General features: G+C 42.6%; 1 protein-coding gene across 1 annotated transcript in view; it reads right to left on the bottom strand.

Moving 5' to 3' along the window:
* Positions 1-20,704, bottom strand: part of DOCK1 (dedicator of cytokinesis 1) — a 478,132-nt gene that overhangs the window by 204,090 nt on the left and 253,338 nt on the right. The gene's annotated exons all lie outside the window — the stretch shown is intronic.

Genomic DNA, 20,704 nt, shown 5'->3' with positions numbered 1-20,704 from the left:
TGACATTACAGAGGACTTTTCACTAATTTTTTCATGTTGGACAAGACACACAATGTAATAGTGGCTCTAATGTTGCCTCTCCATTACAGAGATAATAGCAAAGTATTTAGCACTTAATCAGTTCATTATAGTTATGTCCAAGTGGGAGTTTTCACTGGGGGAGTGAACTTCTTCACCTGCTAGGACTTTGCCCAATCATAAGCAGGCAGCAACACTAAGGGGGAAGAAAAATATCCCCTCACCATAGCTTAAAACAGGCTATTCCTGGGCACAAGGTATTACAAATTGGGAGGAAGGGGGCAGTACTAAGAAGAAAGTTGATGGAAGTGTTTATAATGTGACACAGCCTAATTCAGCTGTACTGCCCTCTCCCCCACACACATTAACTGAAAAGAGATGAAATCGCAAAGGTCCGTAATGACACTTGGGTCTGCTGTGCTTTGAGCAACTAAGGCTAGTTTCACACTAGCGTCGGGAACAACCCGTCGCTGCGCGTCGGGCCGACGTTCCCGACGCTAGTGTGGTCTCCGCCGCACAACGGGGGCAGCGGATGCATATTTCCCACGCATCCGCTGCCCCATTGTGATGTGCGGGGAAGTGCGGGGAGGTGGGGGCGGAGTTCCGACTGCGCATGCGCGGTCGGAAAAAGCGGACCGTCGGGAGCAAAAAACGTTACATGTAACGTTTTTTTCTCCCGACGGACCGCTACCATACGCCCAAACGCCGCCAAACGCATTCACCGTTTGGAAATGCGTCGCAAATGCGTCGCAAATGCGTCGCTAATGTTACTCTATGACGAAACAACGTGCTGGATGCGGCGTTTCGCAAAAACGACGCATTTGCGACGTATTGCAGTTAACGCTAGTGTGAAACTAGCCTAAGGGTATGTTTCCATGGTAAGGAAACGCTGCTTGTTTGACGCTGCGCAGCGCTGCAGCGTCAAACAAGCAGCGTCCAGATGTTCCAGCATAGTGGAGGGGATTTTATGAAATCCCGTCTCCACTATGCGTGGAAACCCGCATGCGGCGGCCCTGCGACTCCGGACATGCTGCGCGTCTTTTCAGATCGCAGCATGTCCGTACACCTTGCGGGGACGCAGCGTCCCCGCAAGGCATATCACAGGGCCCTATGGGAGAGCGCGATCATCCCGGATGTGAAGAGTTAACACATCCGGCATGATCGCGTCCCATTAAGGGGGCGGGGCTTGGCGCCGAGCGGCTTCGCCGCTGCGGTGATACCGCCGCCCATCCGTATCGTGGAGACATACCCTTATAGTCACTCTTTCGGTTAGATCTAGCTGTTTGTCATGATATATTTCACAGAGGAGTAGCCGGTTCTAGGCTACGGTGGGGCGTGTTCTTCTTTTCTCTGAGTGTTGCTGCCTGCTTATGATTGGTCAACATCATACAGGGAGAAGAAGTACAGGGAGGGCCATTTAAACATACAAACACCTAAATAAAACGGGAATGGTTGGTGATATCAGATTCCTGTTCGTGGCACATTAGTATATGGGAGGGGGAAAACTTTTCAAGATGGGTGGTGACCATGGCGGCTATTTTGAAGTCGGCCATTTTGGATCCAACTTTATTTTTTCCAATGGGAAGAGGGTCATGTGACACATCAAACTTATTGAGAATTTCACAAGAAAAACAATGGCATGCTTGGTTTTAACGCAACTTTATTCTTTCATGAAATATTTTTTCACCAGACATCAACACAATTTCTATCCACTCCTCACGTGTTAACCTCTGCGACATGTCAATGGCTGTAAACAAAGAGAAACTTGTAAATAACTCATGGAAGAATAAAGTTCTGTGTTAAAACCAAGCTCATCATTGGTTTTCTTGTGAAATTCTCAATAATTAATTCTCAAATAATTCTCAAATTCTTATTTCTTCCCATTGAAAAAAATAAAGTTGGATCCAAAATGGCCGACTTCAAAATGGCCACCATGGTCACCACCCATCTTGAAAAGTTTTCCCCTCACATATACTAATGTGCCAAAAACAGGAAGTTGGTATCACTAACTATTCCCATTTTATTTAGGTGTATCAATATAAAAGGCCCACCCTGTATATGCTTCCTGTGAAAACTCACTTAGGCTTACCAGAAGATTAGCTTAATGGGTGCCAAATATTTTTATTGCCAATATCTCTACAGTGGAGAGACAAAATACAAAAATCAAACTGCAGCCACTGTTACACCGTATGTCCAGTTCAACCTGAAAAATTAGGTTAAAAGTCCTCTCTAAATCAAGAGCATGTATTTAAAGCTATGTTCACTTTCAGGTTGAGTACCATGTTGCTTTACATCCTCTTATTAGTCTTCTTACTTAGTACTAAAAATTTAAGTCAACATTTTGGCACACGGTGCAGGATGTTAAGACAAGCCCCTTTTCTATTTAGCCACACTCCTTTTCAGGAAAAAAAAACACCTTGTCAGACCAGGCACAAAAAGTGTCTAAAAGAAATTTGTGGTAAAAGTCACAAAAGGCACATCCATAATTCCTATGCGGTACATCCCCTTATCAACAGGATTTACTAAAAAAGGGATGTTGTCAAGTTCTTAAAATTAGACAAAAAGAAATACCGTAAGCAATTTTGCAATTGACTTGCCTTTTCTATCTGCTGTCTTTCTCATACAATGACAACTTTTAGCTTTTATAATGTACAACTTGTTTCCATGGAGCTCGGCCTCCAGACCCAGGTGGAGAGCGTTACAGGACAGAGGTTCACTCCTAACATACCAGCCACCTCTCTACAGCAAATTGATGTCCATACATCAGATTGCTGATCACCTCCTTCCCCCTTCTATCTTCTGAAGATACAGTTATAAATCACCAGCCGGGCAGCTTCAGAGTTGTGTGTGATGGTTCAAATCCTATGTTATCTCTGTGTGTAAATAAAGGGATAACAGTGTAGACTGAGAACGTATGTTATAGCAGAACTTGTGCTGAGCTTTATAATTCTAATACTATAGCTATATTCACCAGAGCTGTCACTCAAGAAGAGCCTGTCCTGCTAGAAGTCAAGAAGGAAACTGGACAGAGATTGCATTGTTCAGAACAGCTCAAGAGACCACTAAAGAATACCCCTTTAACTCAGATGTTTCCTTCACTTACTATATCCAATCACTTGCATGCTTAGGCTACCTGCACCTCAAAAACATTTACAGATGGGTCTTCCATTCACAAAACTTGCCTAGTTTCAATCTATCCTGAATGAAGCAGCCAAGCTCATATTTCTGTCCAGCTGCTACACAGATGACTCCACTCTGTGCCAGTCATTGCACTGATTGCCGTTCAGATAAAGGATACAAACTCCTCACTATCTCCCACAAAATTCTCCACAGTGCTGTACGCTACGTAACCTTCCTCATCTCTGTCTATCGCCCCTATCCATGCACTCTATTCTTCTAATGATCCAACACTAACTTCCTCCATAATTCTATCATCACAAACCCATCTCCAAGACGTTTCATGTACCGCTCTGAAATGCTCTAACTAGTGATGAGCGAATATACTTGTTACTCGAGATTTCTCGAGCACGCTCGAGTGTCCTCCGAGTATTTTTTAGTGCTCGGAGATTTAGTTTTTATTGCCGCAGCTGAATGATTTACATCTGTTAGCCAGCATAAGTACATGTGGGGGTTCCCTAGCAACCAGGCAACCCCCACATGTACTTATGCTGGCTAACACATGTAAATCATTCAGCTGCGGCAAGAAAAACTAAATCTCCGAGTACTAAAAAAATACTCAGAGGACTCCCGAGCATGCTCGAGAAATCTCGAGTAACGCTCATATATTCGCTCATCACTAGCTCTAACCCAAACAATCTGGTTGATTATTAGTAGCCAGAGTCCCCTATCCTACATTTTACTCAAAATCTGGTTCTTTCAATCATTTGTCCCCAAACTCATTGCGCTCAGTAGCAGTTTTTAGCTGGACATATACAAATACTGCAAGGAGAATGGTTCACGCAACTTTTCGCGAATGCCCCTAATTTATTATAAAGATAGCAGGACCATTCAAAACAAGCATTTTTTACATTTTGTGCCACTGCATTTTCATCATAGATTGTAAGATCTTCTGATTAGGATACTCTTTCCTCGTGTGAATGTGCCATTTTGTAATGTCTGATTATTTTTTTTTTACTAGTACCCCCGATTTGTTGTGGAATTATTGGCTCTATGCAAATAACATTTTTATGATTCAGATGTTTTAGGACTCGAAGACAAGTGGTGTGAAAATAGAAACTTCAGTTGATGGGAGGTTAAATCTTCCTCTGTGTCTGTTGTACAGCGAGGACCACACACAGATGAGTTAATGCCTGTATGCCTTTCTAGTGTAGTATTTAAATGGGAGGTACAAATGAATCTGATGTCTGAATGCCCAGTTTAATTGGAGGTCACTGGAGGTTAATTAACTGATAGAACCAATGAATAAAATGCCCAGACCTGCTGCAAATCAATGCTCAAAAAAACAGAACAAAATCAAACTATAAACATGTTACAAATCACACAATGATATTATAAACTTGAATGTAGAGAAGAAAAGACCTTGGAGCTTATGAAAATTATGTATTGAATACATAGTATACAGTCATGGAGGAAATTATTGTCACCCTTGAAATTGTTCCAGAAAATGAAGCATTTTCCCCAGAAAATTAATGCAATTACATGTTTTGTTGTACACGTTTATTTCCTTTGTGTGTATTGGAACAACACAAAAAAATTAGGAAAAAAAGAGGAAAATTGGACATAATTTCACACACAACCTCAAAAAGGGCTCGGACAAAATTGTTGGCACCTTCAACTTAATATTTGGTTGCACACCCTTTGGAATGAATAATTGCAATTAACAACTGATACCGCGCTTGGGTGATACAAACAGAACCTGGCTAGCAAAAACCAAAAACCATATGAATATATATGACAATATATGACAATAGGTGATAGGCACGACCGTGCACAAGTTCTTACCGAATGGAGGTATGGTCTGCAGGGAACAGATACACTGTGTTGTGATCCCGCTGATCTGCTCGGTGTGATTCCCGGAGGTGATGTGTCTGTCCCCCCAATAGACCCGGCAGGTGCGGGGATGAGATGACCTGCGTGTGATGGTGGACAGGTGGGCGGACGATGGTTGATGCCGCCTGGAGCCGTGCAGGTCTGATAGATGTGGCTGCTCAGTGTAGAGCCAGGAAGACGTCCCGGCCGGAGGCGTCCCTGGTTACACTGAAGAAAAAAATGGCCGCCGCTGACAAGCGGCGTGTGACATCACGAGCCTACGGAGCCCTGCTAGGACAAAAAGACTAACCGACGCGTTTCGAAGGGTAATCGCCCTTCTTCATCAGGGTGAAGAAGGGCGATTACCCTTCGAAACGCGTGCGATGACGCATATAGTGTGCGCGCCGCCCTCTGCCTGATCAGTCAGTGCGGAGAGACGCCGGGAAGATGGCGCCGAGGAGCTGCAGGCAAGACAGGTGAGTATGTGTTTTATTATTTTTATTGCAGCAGCAGCAACAGCTATGGGGCAATAATGTACGGTGCAGAGCACTATATGGCACAGCTATGGGGCAACGGTGCAGAGCACTATATGGCACAGCTATGGGGCAACGGTGCAGAGCACTATATATATGGCACAGCTATGGGGCAACGGTGCAGAGCACTATATGGCACAGCTATGGGGCAATAATGGTGCAGAGCACTATATGGCACAGCTATGGGGCAATAATGGACGGTGCAGAGCACTATATGGCACAGCTATGGGGCAATAATGGTGCAGAGCACTATATGGCACAGCTATGGGACAATAATGGTGCAGAGCACTATATGGCACAGCTATGGGGCCATAATGGACGGTGCAGAGCACTATATGGCACAGCTATGGGGCAATAATGGTGCAGAGCACTATATGGCACAGCTATGGGGCAATAATGGACGGTGCAGAGCACTATATGGCACAGCTATGGGGCAATAATGGACGGTGCAGAGCACTATATGGCACAGCTATGGGGCAATAATGGTGCAGAGCACTATATGGCACAGCTATGGGGCAATAATGGACGGTGCAGAGCACTATATGGCACAGCTATGGGGCAATAATGGTGCAGAGCACTATATGGCACAGCTATGGGGCAATAATGGTGCAGAGCACTATATGGCACAGCTATGGGACAATAATGGTGCAGAGCACTATATGGCACAGCTATGGGGCAATAATGGACGGTGCAGAGCACTATATGGCACAGCTATGGGGCAATAATGGTGCAGAGCACTATATGGCACAGCTATGGGGCAATAATGGTGCAGAGCACTATATGGCACAGCTATGGGACAATAATGGTGCAGAGCACTATATGGCACAGCTATGGGGCAATTATGAACGGTGCAGAGCACTATATGGCACAGCTATGGGGCAATAATGGTGCAGAGCACTATATGGCACAGCTATGGGGCAATAATGAACGGTATGGAGCATTATATATGGCACAGCTTTATATGGAACCTCCTTTGGGGCCATAATGAACGGTATGGAGCATCTATTTTTATTTTTGAAATTCACCGGTAGCTGCTGCATTTTCCACCCTAGGCTTATACTCGAGTCAATAAGTTTTCCCAGTTTTTTGTGGCAAAATTAGGGGGGTCGGCTTATACTCGGGTCGGCTTATACTCGAGTATATACGGTAATATTAGTTACCTAAGTGTAAAGCAGCTGACAAAAACTTCTGATCCAGCTGATCAATAAGGGGCTTCCACATGCCAAGCTTACATTTTACAAATCTGACCAGCGTCACTTTATGGAATGCATCATCATATCCCAGTGACTTTGAGATGTTTATTCCGGAACACTTTATGTTAGTGGTAAATTTAGGTTGAAATATTTGGGTTTTATTTAAAAAATATATCAGACAAGTTTTAAAAAACTAGCAATTTTCAGACTTTGAATGTTTAGACATTTACTCCAGTCACACCACATAAAATAGTTCATAAAGAATATTTCCCTTATGTCTATTTTACATACACCATTTGCAAAATGTTCTTTTTATTTTCTTAGGTTGTTGGAAAGTTTAAAAATGTAGCTGCAATTGTTTATTTTTTTTCAGGAAATTTACAAAACTTACTGTCTTTTGTTTAAGGACCTATTCAGTTTCTAAGTTAATTTGGGGGACCTATGTGTTGGAAAATCCCCAAAAGCGATATCTTTTTAAAAACAGCGCCTCTCAACATATTCAAATCTGCTGTCAGGTAGTTTATTAACCCTTCATGTGGTTTTCAGGAATTAACGCATAGTAGAATGACAGAAATGAAAAATTTAATTTTTACCACTAAAATTTTGCTAATTTCTGAACAGGCCACAATTGCTAGCAGACCCTAGGGCAATTACTTGGTCTTAGAACGCCATGTCAAGCATCAGAACCACGCAATCACAATCTCAGATTGCCGATGGGGTTAAAATGGGAGCCCCTACACTCTTAGCCATTTAGATGCTGTTGTTACCATTGACAGCAGCATCTAAGGGGTTAAATGACCATAGTCCATGCCAGCACTGATCGTGGCTGATGCAGCAATGTGTCAGCCATAGTGTACAGCTGATAGCTGCTGCATTTCACCTATGGGGGGGTGCTATTCACTTGCATCTTAGGTCAGTAAAAAGATATATTGGTGGTCAGTAACTGGTTAAAGTGCACCTGTCATTTCAGAAATCTACATTGTTACAGTCCATTATTTCACTTGTATCCAGCATTTTTCATGAATTTTCTTGTCTGCAGACTCTCATTTTCATCTCTCTATGAATTTATTGGTGGATTCTACCTGCTATGATTTCAAACATACACAGTGCACAGAAAAAGAGGAATTTATGCTCTTCTTTCACCTTTTAGGAGATGTTCAAAAGCAGCAAGGAAAATATTATACATAAGTACTGAGCTGTGCGGTTGTGAATCCAGCTCTGGGATAAACTAAATCACTCACTGTCTTGGTCAGGATCTGCCAGTCTTAATTTTTCATGTATTCTATATTGTCATTCTTTATTGTTTTTGTATAATGTTAAATAAAAAAAATGTCTTTGACATATGATCAAATGCTCCCTCTATGTCGCTGTAGGTTTGTGTTCAATTAAGAGGGGATCTATTATAGAATCTGAGGAATTTCTATTTTTACGATCTGGCTGTCTTGCTTGCTTGTTCTCTCACTTTTCTCACCCACCTTCCCCCTCTATAGAATATAATAGGTGTAGCCTGACACCTCAACGTGCTGGCAATCCGCATTAGTCATGTATTTGACCGGTTTTGAATTTTTTTATTTTTTTTTTTAGAGTGAATAATGAAATCAAGAGGAGGATAAGAAATGGCTCATAAGTGTAGAAAGAAGCAGATTTTTCTAATAAGATACATTACAAAGTTTCTACTTGTGCTATCGATTTACAAAAAGTATGATGAAACAAAAAAAAAATGTAATCTTGCTTGATTCATAAAAAGTCCCCAAAAATAAAAACAAACATCTGATAACTTTGGAAACTGATTTAAGATTTAATTTGATTTATTTACATTTTTAGAGTTTTACGTAAACAATAATCCTAGAAATGAAGAAACTAAACAAGAAATAAACTTGTTCTCGCTGCCTGTTAGTCTGAAAATTTTCGGTACAAGTCTGAAGTCAGTTTTGCAAGACACCTGTAGGGAACACAGGGATTCACCTCTTACAACTGAATTCCAAGTTTTTCTGGAGGCGTACTACCTTAGCCAGGAGAGGATTAGCGTTCTTTAGTCCAGCAGTAACTCAGGGCAGAGGGGGAGGCTCCTGCTGCGGGCAGAGGGGGAGGCTCCTGCTGCAGGCAGTTAAATAACAGCAAGGCTCAGGAGAGTGATGAGGAAAAGGGAGACTTGGCTGAGGACATAAGAAGCACAACAAAGATTTCTTTATATACTGTATATCTCTTTTATTTGTAGTAGAAGACAGCAAAGGATCAAAGAAAAAAGAACACTAAGGGAAAATACTGGCATCTAAACAAAATGTACATTTTTTCATGGGACCAAAGTTTAGTTTTTTTTTATAAGAGACTCATGAAAGGTTCCAGTATACAGCTCTTAACATTATAGTTTAGGAAGGAGGGGTGGTCCTGTATATTATGGTCGGCATCTAGCTGAAAAGGACATTTTTGAGCAATGCTGATTGGCCAATAGCATATGGCAAGGCTCTAACTCCAAACCCTCCCCCAAATGTCTTTTTAAGCTATATTCCAGGCACAGTATAGGGGTCTCCTAAACTTCTTGAGCCCTTAGAAGATGTTCACATGTCTCAGTTCTGCTGCATTCTTCTTCAACAACCAAAACCTGCTCTTCAAGACGCCTGTTTTTCTTTGCGGACAACTTATGTGATTAGTCTACAGTTCATGTTTAATAAGATTTATTCACCAAAACCACTTTGATGAATAAATAAAGTTGTGTTCTTTAAACTTCCTCCTTACTTTCTATGGGTGAGAAAACGCTGCAAGAATTGGCATGCTGCAGTTCTCAAATTCAGGCAGGAAAAAAAAATCAAGAATGTGCATGAGATTTTTGATATCTCGTAGCTTTTCTTGTTATTGTAAAAACAGCTTCTAATTTGTATTACAAAAAAGCTGCAAAAAAAAAAAAAAAAAAAAAGGCAAGGTGTGAACATAGCCTTAAAAGGCAGCCTGTCAGCACAAGATAACTGCTCAAACCAAGGCGTGGTGATAGATGTAAAATAAGGAAGGTTACCAGGTGATTGTGGCTTGAACAGTAATGTTGTGCCAGCAGACTCCCATAAAGGGCTCTCTCACACTTCAGTGTATGACATGTTGACAGGTTTCACACGTACCAGAGACGCTTACACACATAGACCCATTCATTTCTGTGCACGTCAGTGTGCTTCCAGGGACCGTGTGTCCATGGGCAAAATCGGCCGACATGTCCGTTTTTAAAAAAAAAATTTTAACAGCCGCATGGGCTGCAAAATGGCCCGCACATGTGCACACGGAGGACCGTGAGTTCAAAGCAGATCAAAGATCAGGGGTGAACTCACTGAGCTGAACTGCGGTGAACTCAGTGACTTTTTCTCACGGTGCTGAGATCACCGCAGTGAATGCAGCCTCAGTGGCCTCCGGTACTCTTGATGAGGTCACCGCTGGTCACTGACGCTGCACTCGCAACAGCTCATCCATCAGTGGTTCTCAGCCTGGATGGTCACATTGGCATCGTCCAGTATGAAACCGGTTTATCCCAAGACATGGATTACGGCGTAGGACAGAACATCAGACAGGTGAGGGATATTGCTGCTTTTTTATTTTTGTTTTATTACAGGACACGGGGATTCAATGGAATGGGCATTAGGTTAGTATAATGGTGTTTGTTATTTTTAAATGAAAATGGAAAAGTGTGTTTTGCTTTATTTCAAATAAAAGACTTTATTCTGGCTGAGTCTTTATTTACCATATAACTATAGGATTAGTAATGGATAGGTGTCTTATAGATGCATCTCCATTACTAATCTGTGGGCTTAATGTCACCAGACAATACAAAAGTGACATCTACCCCACAAATATTACCTCACTTGCCACTGCCACAGGGCAAGTGGGAAGAGTCGGGCAAAGCACCAAAATTGGTGGGGGACATTGATGAGAGATGTCTTCAACATCTGGAGGTGGGGAACAGCGATAACTGTACCGCTGCTTCCCAGGCACCGGTACGTGTGGTACTGATGCGGCACGCGGTAGCCTCACTTATGCCACAGGTACTACACACACAGACACGGACATCTTCGGTACTGGTTTTTCCGATAGCGGAAATATCAGGACGTGTGAAATCATGTAAGCTCTTAGGTTCACCTCATGAAAGAGGAGCAGTAATTCACCTTTCAAGCATCTTATAGAAAAACTAAAGAGGACGTATTGAAAACAAATACAAAAATAATTAGAAAATGTAGAAAAATCCTTAAGTAGGAATCTGTGAAAAATAACACCGTATTTGCAATTTTTTAGTACAAAATCTCCTAATTCCTAGTGATCATGATGGATGTATAATTTGCGCAGATATTAGAGGACCAGATATAGCAAGCGGCGGCTCAAACACTTTTTTTCTCCTACAATGTTACAAGACTCATTTATATTTTGCAAAACAAATAAAATGGTTTTTCTGTGCAATTACGGAACAATTTATCAGACACAAGAAGCAATTATGCAGGACGATATCTCGGAGTTGCAAAGATTTCACACTTGATATATCAAATGCCATATCTTTATAGTTCAGGAACGTGAACGTTCTCTGCCACGTTAATAGTGTATATCTAATGCCCATCATGTAACAATGGAAGGTGACAGCTTTGGGGAATCCTAGTAAAAAATTCATTCTAAGCAGCACTTTGTTTTCCCCTGTGATGGAATCTGTTGCCGCCGCTTAATCAGTTTCCATCGCTTTCAATTTGCACTTTTAAAGAAATATGATTTTGCCAGAAAGTTGGGGAAAAATCTGCAGCATCGATCTCAGTGGCCAGTGGCCAACAGTCACTTAGGGTTTTTTTTTTTCTTTTACGGGAAGAAATAAAGAACAAGATGGGTTGATTAAAAAGATTTGCATTGCAATATAAATTGCACTGCAGCAATTTAGGAAGTTGAAAAAAAAACCTTGTATAGCTATCAGGATGTTGCTTGTTTTGCATAAGAAAGGCCACAGGGATATTTATCCAAGTATTACAATTAAAGTAACATTTTCAATGCACTTATTGCAAGACCATCTGCTTTGTGCGAAAACTTTACGCAATGCAGTTTGTCTGGTTTAGGGGATGCACTTCAAAATCATATGTTAATACAGGGGAAGGTGACCTTTTTATAAAGTAAATGAATGTGTGCTTCTTAAAGTGCATCTGTCCTTCCATATAAAGCATGCAGAAAAGCATCTGTCACGGGGATAACGCGACAGAGAGGGGCCAAAGACCGTGGTGTCTGGTTTCCTGCACTGGTTAGAAGTCCTTCACTATCATATTAAACAGTGCATGTTTTTTCCTTGCTAACAGTGCAAAGATTAACTTGTTCAGTTGAAGCTCCTGGAGCTTTTCTACCTGGATTGTCTCAGCTGTTCAGTGTTGGCCACTCCCCTCTGCTATATATGCTAGGCTCTAGCACTTAGGGACTGCCAGTGTTAGGTCTTACAGTTTGGTTCTGGAGTTGGAGGTGTAGGTCGTGGTTGACATTTGGAGTTCATTCAGGAGATTGTTGCTTTGAGTATTGTCTGTGTGCACATCCTCATCCTCTCCTATTTGGTTTCTCCTTCCTTTAAAACCCATGTGTCTCACTCTGCTAAGTGTGTGTATTTTGGATAGTTGTTATTTTCATTTATGTCTGTCTGTATTCCCTTGTTTGGTTAGTATGTTCCTATACACTTCAGCTTCCCACTAACCTGGGTGGGGGAGAGAATAGATCAGGATTGAAATGAGAGCATAGCCTAGCACGTGAACCCAGCATTTCCACTTTCAGTTGTAATCCAGGGGACCAGGATAGAATAGGGCGCCCCTAGTTTTAGGAACCTGGTTAGCTTCCATAGTTCCAACACCATTATGACAGCATCCACAGATTAAAACGGATATCAGTGCACATAGCACTGGAACATATGAACTGTTCTGATTCCATCTACTCTTGAGTAAGCAGTTTCTGGTCAACAGAATTCTGCCAGCATTATAGGTGCTGGTACTTCATTTACTTCTAAATTATGTTTTTTACATTTTCATGTCTTGCATCTCTCCTGCTACTGTCCAATAATTTAACTTGCCTCCCCAAAACTGAAAGCCCTCTTCTCTGTTATGCCTGTATGCAGTTGCGATAGACAGGAGAGTAGAAGCAGTGACACAAAGCCACGAACCCAATTCCTATAATCCAACTTGCTGTCTCTGCTGCTAGACCAGATCTGCACAAAATACGGCCTACAGAGAACCAGGAGACTCCGGTTCCCACCTCCCTTTACTCAACTGCATTTGCATCTTTTGTGAATCCCGCCCCAACTTGCAGCAGGAGAACATTAAACATCCTATTGTAGGAGGAGCACGGTTGCTGTTATTATGAAGTCACGTTATGGGGCATCGGGGGGAGAGTATTGTGTGAAGGAGGCACAGTATACAGTGGGTCAGTGTATGGGTGGGGGAGTAATATTATGAAGAGCAGCTTTGTGTGGGGTGCACTATTATGGAGAGGACCTGAGTGGGAGGGGAAATTAAGGAGAGGACATGTGTGGGTGGAATATTATGAAGAGGAGCTCTGTGGGGGGGAATATTCCAGAGTGGAGCTGTGTGGGGGGAATATTCCAGAGTGGAGCTGTGTGGGGGGGATATTCCAGAGTGGAGCTGTGGGGGGGGGGGGATATTCCAGAGTGGAGCTGTGTGGGGGGGAATATTACGGAGAAGAGCTGTGTGTGGCGGAATATAGCGGAGCTGTGTGTGGCGGAATATTACAGAGGAGTGTGTGTGTGGGAAAATTACGGAGAAGAGCGGTGTGTGGGAATATTACGGAGAGGAGTTGAGTGTGGAGGAATATTACGAAGAGGAGCTGAGTGTTGGGGAATATTACGGAGAGGAGCTGAGTGTGGGAATATTACGGAGAGGAGCTGAGTGTGGGAATATTAAAGAGAGGAGCTGTGTGGGGTGAATATTAAGAAGGGGAGCCGTGTGGGGGGGAATATTATGGAGATGAGTTGTGTGGGGCAAAATTATGAAGCGGAGCTGTGAGGTGGAATATTACAAAGAGAAGTTGTGTTGGGGACATTGTGGACATAGGCAGTGTGTGAGGACATTATAGAGAGGGGCAGTGTAGGAGGGCCATTATGGCGAGGGGCAGTGTGGGGAGGATATTATGGAGAGAGGCAGTGTGGTAGGGATATTATGTGAAGGAAGCACATTAAGGGGCAATTATTTATTCAAGGGTGCAGCAAGGGAAATGTCTTTATTTATGGGTCAGTATAATGATACTTTTATCTTTCATGGTACCGTGTCGGCATGTACTGCTGAAGTTGGAGAGGAGGGACGTTTGTAGAGATGAGCTGTGGTCATGAAATCTCCTCATGGCATCTGTACTCCATGGGGACAAAAGGGATGGGGACGATCAGAGAAGAAGTCACCTATAAAGTACACGGATATAAATCTTTATCTGTGATCTCTCCTGCATCTTATCTGAGCATGCTCGGGTGTTCGGGTACTGTCACACAGTGGCACTTTGGTCGCTACAACGGCACGATCCGTGACGTTCCAGCGATATAGTTACGATATCGCTGTGTCTGACACGCTACTGCGATCAGGGACCCCGCTGAGAATCGTACGTCGTAGCAGATCGTTTGAAACTTTATTTCGTCGTCAAGTGTCCCGCTGTGGCGGCATGATCGCAGCGTGTAACAAAGGTGTGCACGATATTCCCAATGTCCCGTATGACTTCTACATCGCAACTACGTCATGAAATTATCGCTCCAGCGCCGTGCATTGCAAAGTGTGACCGCAGTCTACGACGATGGAGCGATAATCAAGCGACGCTGCAACGTCACGGATCGTGCCGTCGGAGCGATCAAAGTGCCACTGTGTGACAGTACCCTTATCCGAGCATCTAGGAGTTCTCGCATATTATGCTCGTGTCCCTACGGCTACATGGTTTGCGGCTGTTAGACAGCCTTAACACATGAGAGGATTGTCTGTTTGTTAGAGAATCCCCACATGTGAAGCGTCTGTCTAACAGCCGCAAATCATGCAGATACAGGGACTAGAACACAATATACGAGCACTCAAGATGCTCCGATAACACCTCAGCATCCTCGGGTAAGACGTTATCCGAGCACGTTCGCTCACCACTATTGAGGACTTACTGGAAGTTGCAGGTTTACGTGATACAAGTGTATATGGGGCTGACCTGAAACTGCAGTTGATCACTGTACTAAGCTTGGTGATGTATTCATGTACTGACGGTGGTTTTGATCATGTAGCAATCCATAAAGTGCTTAGTGTTAAAAGTGAAAATTCCAGAAAATTTAGTTTTGAGATTATGAGGAGGATTTAATGGAGTTTCTGCTCAGTTTAAGATTGGGTGTGTTCATATTGATTTTTTTTTTTTTGAGCAGAAACTCAAAATCCTTCTCAAATACTCAAAACTTGGTTCTGCAGATGAATTCATGTAAATACCACTGTACATATTTTGGGAGCCCATTGGATTTGCTCAGCATTACAATGTGAACCTTGGACCAAAAAAAAGTTGTGCACCCCTATGTTAGGCAATGAGACGGGCACCTTCATAGGTAGAACCTGAAACTTCTGAACAATGCAGTATTTGTAAAGCAAAGCTCTCCCCATCCCAAAATGCAAATTAGTAATGGAGAAACCCAAGCATATATTTTTGAGTGGATATAACAGAAGGACAAGGCAGAACGCAGTTATTTTATGTGAAATACAAGTATTTGCTACAATGCACAGAGGAACCGACAATCGCTCTTATATGACTAACTTTCATTAAGAGAAGTTCAGGTTGTTTGACTGATCACATTTATGAACATTTTACTATAATTTACATTGTAAAATTATCCTTTAATTTTTAATTTATATAAAAAAATAAATACATTTATATAAAAAAATAAATACATTTAAGAAAATAAATACATCTTAAGAAACACTGTAGAAAAAAAAATCTTTTTTTTTCTCCTGCTCGCTCAGAGTCACATTCTACCAAGACTCCATTTCTTTACCTGTTGCTAAGCAACCAAGAAGCTAATACATGCAGACAGTGGACATCTCCATCATCTGCACCACAGCAGGATTTTAAAGAGTTCAAATAGGGTAAATGAAAAAAAAAATAACAGAAAAAGCTAATTAACAAAAGTCTAATGAAGACTGTTCACTAAAAAAAAATCCATGCAATCATTAACAGAGTTACAACTTTGTTGGGTTTTAACTGGTGCATACTAATGATGATGGCTGCAAATGCCAAGAGAAGTACCTGTTTCTGCACATGTGTAAGAATAGTCATCAACAACTACATAGGAGAAAATGCCGGGCATAAATATTGCATTATTGCAAAATTTACCTAAAATATTAGTATTTGCAAGGCTGATGCGCAAACTAGATCTTGCAGGATCTCATAGGACTGCAAACTAGACCTCATAAGTGGCAGGGTTTATGCACATTTGCATTAATGTTTTTGGCAAACGTGACAAATACAGTTACGTCCATATATATTTGGACAGAGACAAAATTTTTCTAATTCTGCTTATAGACATTACCACAATGAATTTTAAACAAAACAATTCAGATGCAGTTGAAGTTCAGACTTTCAGCTTTCATTTGAGGGTATCCACATTAAAATTGGATGAAGGGTTTAGGAGTTTCAGCTCCTTAACATGTGCCACCCTGTTTTTAAAGGGACCAAAAGTAATTGGACAGATTAATCATTTTAAATAAAATGTTCATTTTTAGTACTTGGTTGAAAACCCTCTGTTGGCAATGACTGCCTGAAGTCTTGAACTCATGGACATCACCAGACGCTGTGTTTCCTCCTTTTTGATGCTCTGCCAGGCCTTCACTGCGGTGGTTTTCAGTTGCTGTTTGTTTGTGGCCTTTCTATCTGAAGTTTAGTCTTTAACAAGTAAAATGCTGCTCAATTGGGTTGAGATCAGGTGACTGACTTGGCCATTCAAGAATATTCCACTTCTTTGCTTTAATAAACTCCTGGGTTGTTTTGTCTTTATGTTTTGGGTCATTGTCCGTCTGTAGTATGAAACGACGACCAATCAGTTTGGCTGTATTTGGCTGGATCTGAGCACACAGTATGGCGGCTCTGAATACCTCAGAATTCATTCGGCTGCTTCTGTCCTGTGTGACATCATCAATAAACACTAGTGACCCAGTGCCACTGGCAGCCATGCATGCCCAAGCCATCACACTGCCTCCGCCGTGTTTACAGATGATGTGGTATGCTTTGGATCATGAGCTGTACATGCCTTCGCCATACTTTTCTCTTTCCATCATTCTGGTAGAGGTTGATCTTGGATTCATCTGTCCAAAGAATGTTCTTCCAGAACTGTGCTGGCTTTTTTAGATGTTTTTTAGCAAAGTCCAGTCTCGCCTTTTTATTCTTGATGCTTATGAGTGGCTGCACTGTGCAGTGAACCCTCTGTATTTACTTTCATGCAGTCTTCTCTTTATGGTAGATTTGGATATTGATACGCCGACCTCCTGGAGAGTGTTGGTCACTTGGTTGGCTGTTGTGAAGGGGTTTCTCTTCACCATGGAGATTATTCTACGATCATCCACCACTGTTGTCTTCCGTGGGCGCTCAGGTCTTTTTGCATTGATGAGTTCACCAATGCTTTCTTTCTTTCTCAGGATGTACCAAACTGTAGATTTTGCCCCTCCTAATATTGTAGCAATTTCTCGGATGGGTTTTTTCTGTTTTCGCAGCTTAAGGATGGCTTGTTTCACCTGCATGGAGAGCTCCTTTGATCGCATGTTTACTTCACAGCAAAACCTTCCAAATGCAAGCACCACACCTCAAATCAACTCCCGGCCTTTAATTTGCTTACTTGAGAATGACATAACGAAGGGATTGCCCACACCTGTCCATGAAATAGCCTTGGAGTCAAGTGTCCAATTACTTTTGGTCCCTTTAAAAACAGGGTGGCACATGTTAAGGCGCTGAAACTCCTAAACCCTTCATCCAATTTTAATGTGGATACCCTCAAATGAAAGCCGAAAGTCTGAACTTCTATAACCAAAATTAGAAAATGTTGTCTGTCCAAATATATATGGACTTAACTGTATGCAGTACATGCATTATTCTTCACAATTGTGAAGTGTTGGAAGAAACGGGCAAAGCTAAGAGGAGTAACAAGGAAGACGTGCAAATAAGTGTTTTAGGCTTGTTCTACACTGCAAATTTACCCGCAAAGTTCACTCGGTGCCGCCTGCTACATCGCAGCACTATAAAAGTGAATGGGGTCACATTGCGCCACCTATACTACCGCGATAAGCAAGTAGCAAAAAAACAAAACAAACGAGTCTCAGTTGTGTTTGCAGTAGAGTAGGTGTCACAATATCAATCCCATTCGCTTTTATATAATGTTGTTAAAGGCGGTCGTGTAAGCCTAGTCTTATTTGCAAATTGTTTGCCGTATGTACAACTTTGATGAACTTGTTGTAACCTTTGATATTTTCCCCAGCACATAAATCAGACCGGATGAGTAATAATCACGCAGATGTGTGAAGCCAACAACATAGCAGATATAAGAAAAAAACTAATTCCCAGGAGCACTTTTTGATTATTTCGATAAATTAGAGAAGCTGATTTTTTTTAGTGAATCTTCAGAACATTTGATTGGCTGCAATTTAATATGTAAAATAGAATAATTAAAATGTAAATATATGACCTGCAAAAAAAAAATATGGCACAAAACTTAAAAAAAAATGTAATAAAATTGATATTTTGAAAACTTTGTTAATCAATCTGGTCAAACTGATTCATTATGACCCTGTTATTTTGGTAAAACTCCACTGAAACTTTAAAAGGGTTTGTCCAGCCTAAGGATATAAGTCTGCAGAGGCTATGTGACTGCAGACTTGTGAATCCTCGCATCAAGCGCTGGGAGGATTCTCTGATGCCAGGACCGAAATTATTCGATTTGCATAATTTCAGCCACATTCTGACTAGACGTGGCCAGTTTCGCTCAATACACTTGTGTGGCACCCCAGAAGTTCAGGTACCACAGTGATGTTGCCTTCCTCTCGGGGAGGGTAATGTCATGCCTGGAGACAGGAAGGATCCCTTTGGCAGTTAAGCTGTACACACAACACATTCTGAATCCAGGCCAGAAGGGGGAGCTCTAAACCCAGTTTTTAGGGGAGAGCTTCCCTCAGTTTACATCCTGGTCTGGAGGAGGAGTTAGTTAGTTGGTCCAGGGAGACCAAGAGAGAAGGAAGTCTGGCACAGACGAGAGACAGGGAAGGAGCACAGGAGTGATTAGGAGCAAGTCCCACAGCAGAACCGGAGGGCATAGGACTACACGTAAATTGCCCACACCATACCTAAGGAACAGCAGCATTCTAGAGCCTGGAGTCACCGTGCAAAGAGACCCCAGAGGAACGGCTCAAGCTGCCTACCATGGAGGCACCGTCCCAGGACAGCAGAGAACGAGGACCTTGTTAGGACACTACAAATAGCAAGGCACTAACAGACCAGCGCAAAGTGGAAGGTTCCCAACCTGACCTGTCAAGGGGGTTTCCACCTGTTTTCAGGCTGCCTGGACTCCATCCACACCGGTTGCCGGTACCCTGGACTGTTGCCTGCTACCATCAGTAAAGCAGCTAAAGACTGCAACCCTGTGTCCTTCATTTATTTTCTGGCAACCCACCATCCTTGCCCACTACACTGGGAGCTCTGGGGACCCCGCTTCACCTGTGGGAAGCATCACCATCTAAGCTGCAGTAACATCACCCCAGAGGACCCCTTTAAGCTGCGTCGGTCCCCTCTGACCAAGAACCACAGGTGGCGTCACGAATACAGACTTTATTCACCAAACCCTTAAAAGACTATCCCCCTTTTAGCTTGAGTGCCCAGGGCACGGACCGGGCCGCAGCCACCGTGACATCCCCTTTAAGTGCGACCGGACCCGGTACCGAGTACCCCAAGCCCTGGCGGGCGACTCACTTGCACTGGGTGAGCCTCCGCACGTCTAGTCGGCACATGGCCGCAAATCACTAACTTGGAGCTCCGGCAGCAGAGGATCCTCGCAGTGCGCATGATGCAAGGACTCACAAGACTAGTAGTGTAAGGCAGGACAACAACTTTAAGGCCAAGTTCAAGCAACGTAGATGTGATGATATGAAAAATCATGCCCACTGTGTGTTTAAAGACACTGTTTAACAGTGTGAGTGTGATGAGGGTTTTTCCCCCTATAGGCAGCCTAAAACAATTAACTGTGGAATCCCAGGATTTCTGTGCAAAAACACTGGGGAAAAAAAAAATCATTGCACCAAATCTGGACCAAAAAAAGGTGAAACTACTACAAAAAAATAAACGTAGCAAATACATACGGCCGTGTTCACAAGTAGCATAAATGTGTAAAGTGGCACGGGGGGATGCTTATCTTTTATGCCCTGACACGCTATGTGATGATGGGAGTCCTGGCTGGGTGTATGGACTTTGTGCTTTCAGGGCTCTATGCCCGTGCAGGCCGCATGTAACTGATGTTGCTGGTTGGTTAGGACCAGGTGTTGAAGTTCAATGAGAGAGACCACCATTCAAAAATAAGCTTGTTACTGAACGGGAACATGGTAGGGAAAATATACAAGAGATACCTGGTACACAGTCTTATGAATGTTTCCTTTACAACTCAAAGCATTTTTCGCACAGTTTCCTTCCTTCTCTATTATTCTTCACCTTTACTCTTACTCCTTGTTTTGTTTCCACTGTTTCTTACTACTTCGCCACAACTCAGCTCAGTACCACATTCCTACTTAACAAGAGTCCTTTTCTCGCCCCGTGGCTCTGCGTCTTCTTTCCCCTTAGGGTGCCAGCATGGGCATACATGGCTTAAAGCTCAATGACGCTCTGGAACTCTCGCCCGGGACTTTCTATTCGTCTCGCATACTCAGTCCTGTCTAGGCCCATTATCTTGAAAGTTGTAGACTCTAGGCCTTTCTGCTAGGTGTCCTCTCCCAGGACAAGTCTTTG

This window comes from Ranitomeya variabilis, chromosome 4 (genome assembly GCF_051348905.1).
Source record: "Ranitomeya variabilis isolate aRanVar5 chromosome 4, aRanVar5.hap1, whole genome shotgun sequence".
NCBI classification, from domain to species: domain Eukaryota; kingdom Metazoa; phylum Chordata; class Amphibia; order Anura; family Dendrobatidae; genus Ranitomeya; species Ranitomeya variabilis.
This window is presented reverse-complemented; position numbering and strand designations above follow the sequence as displayed.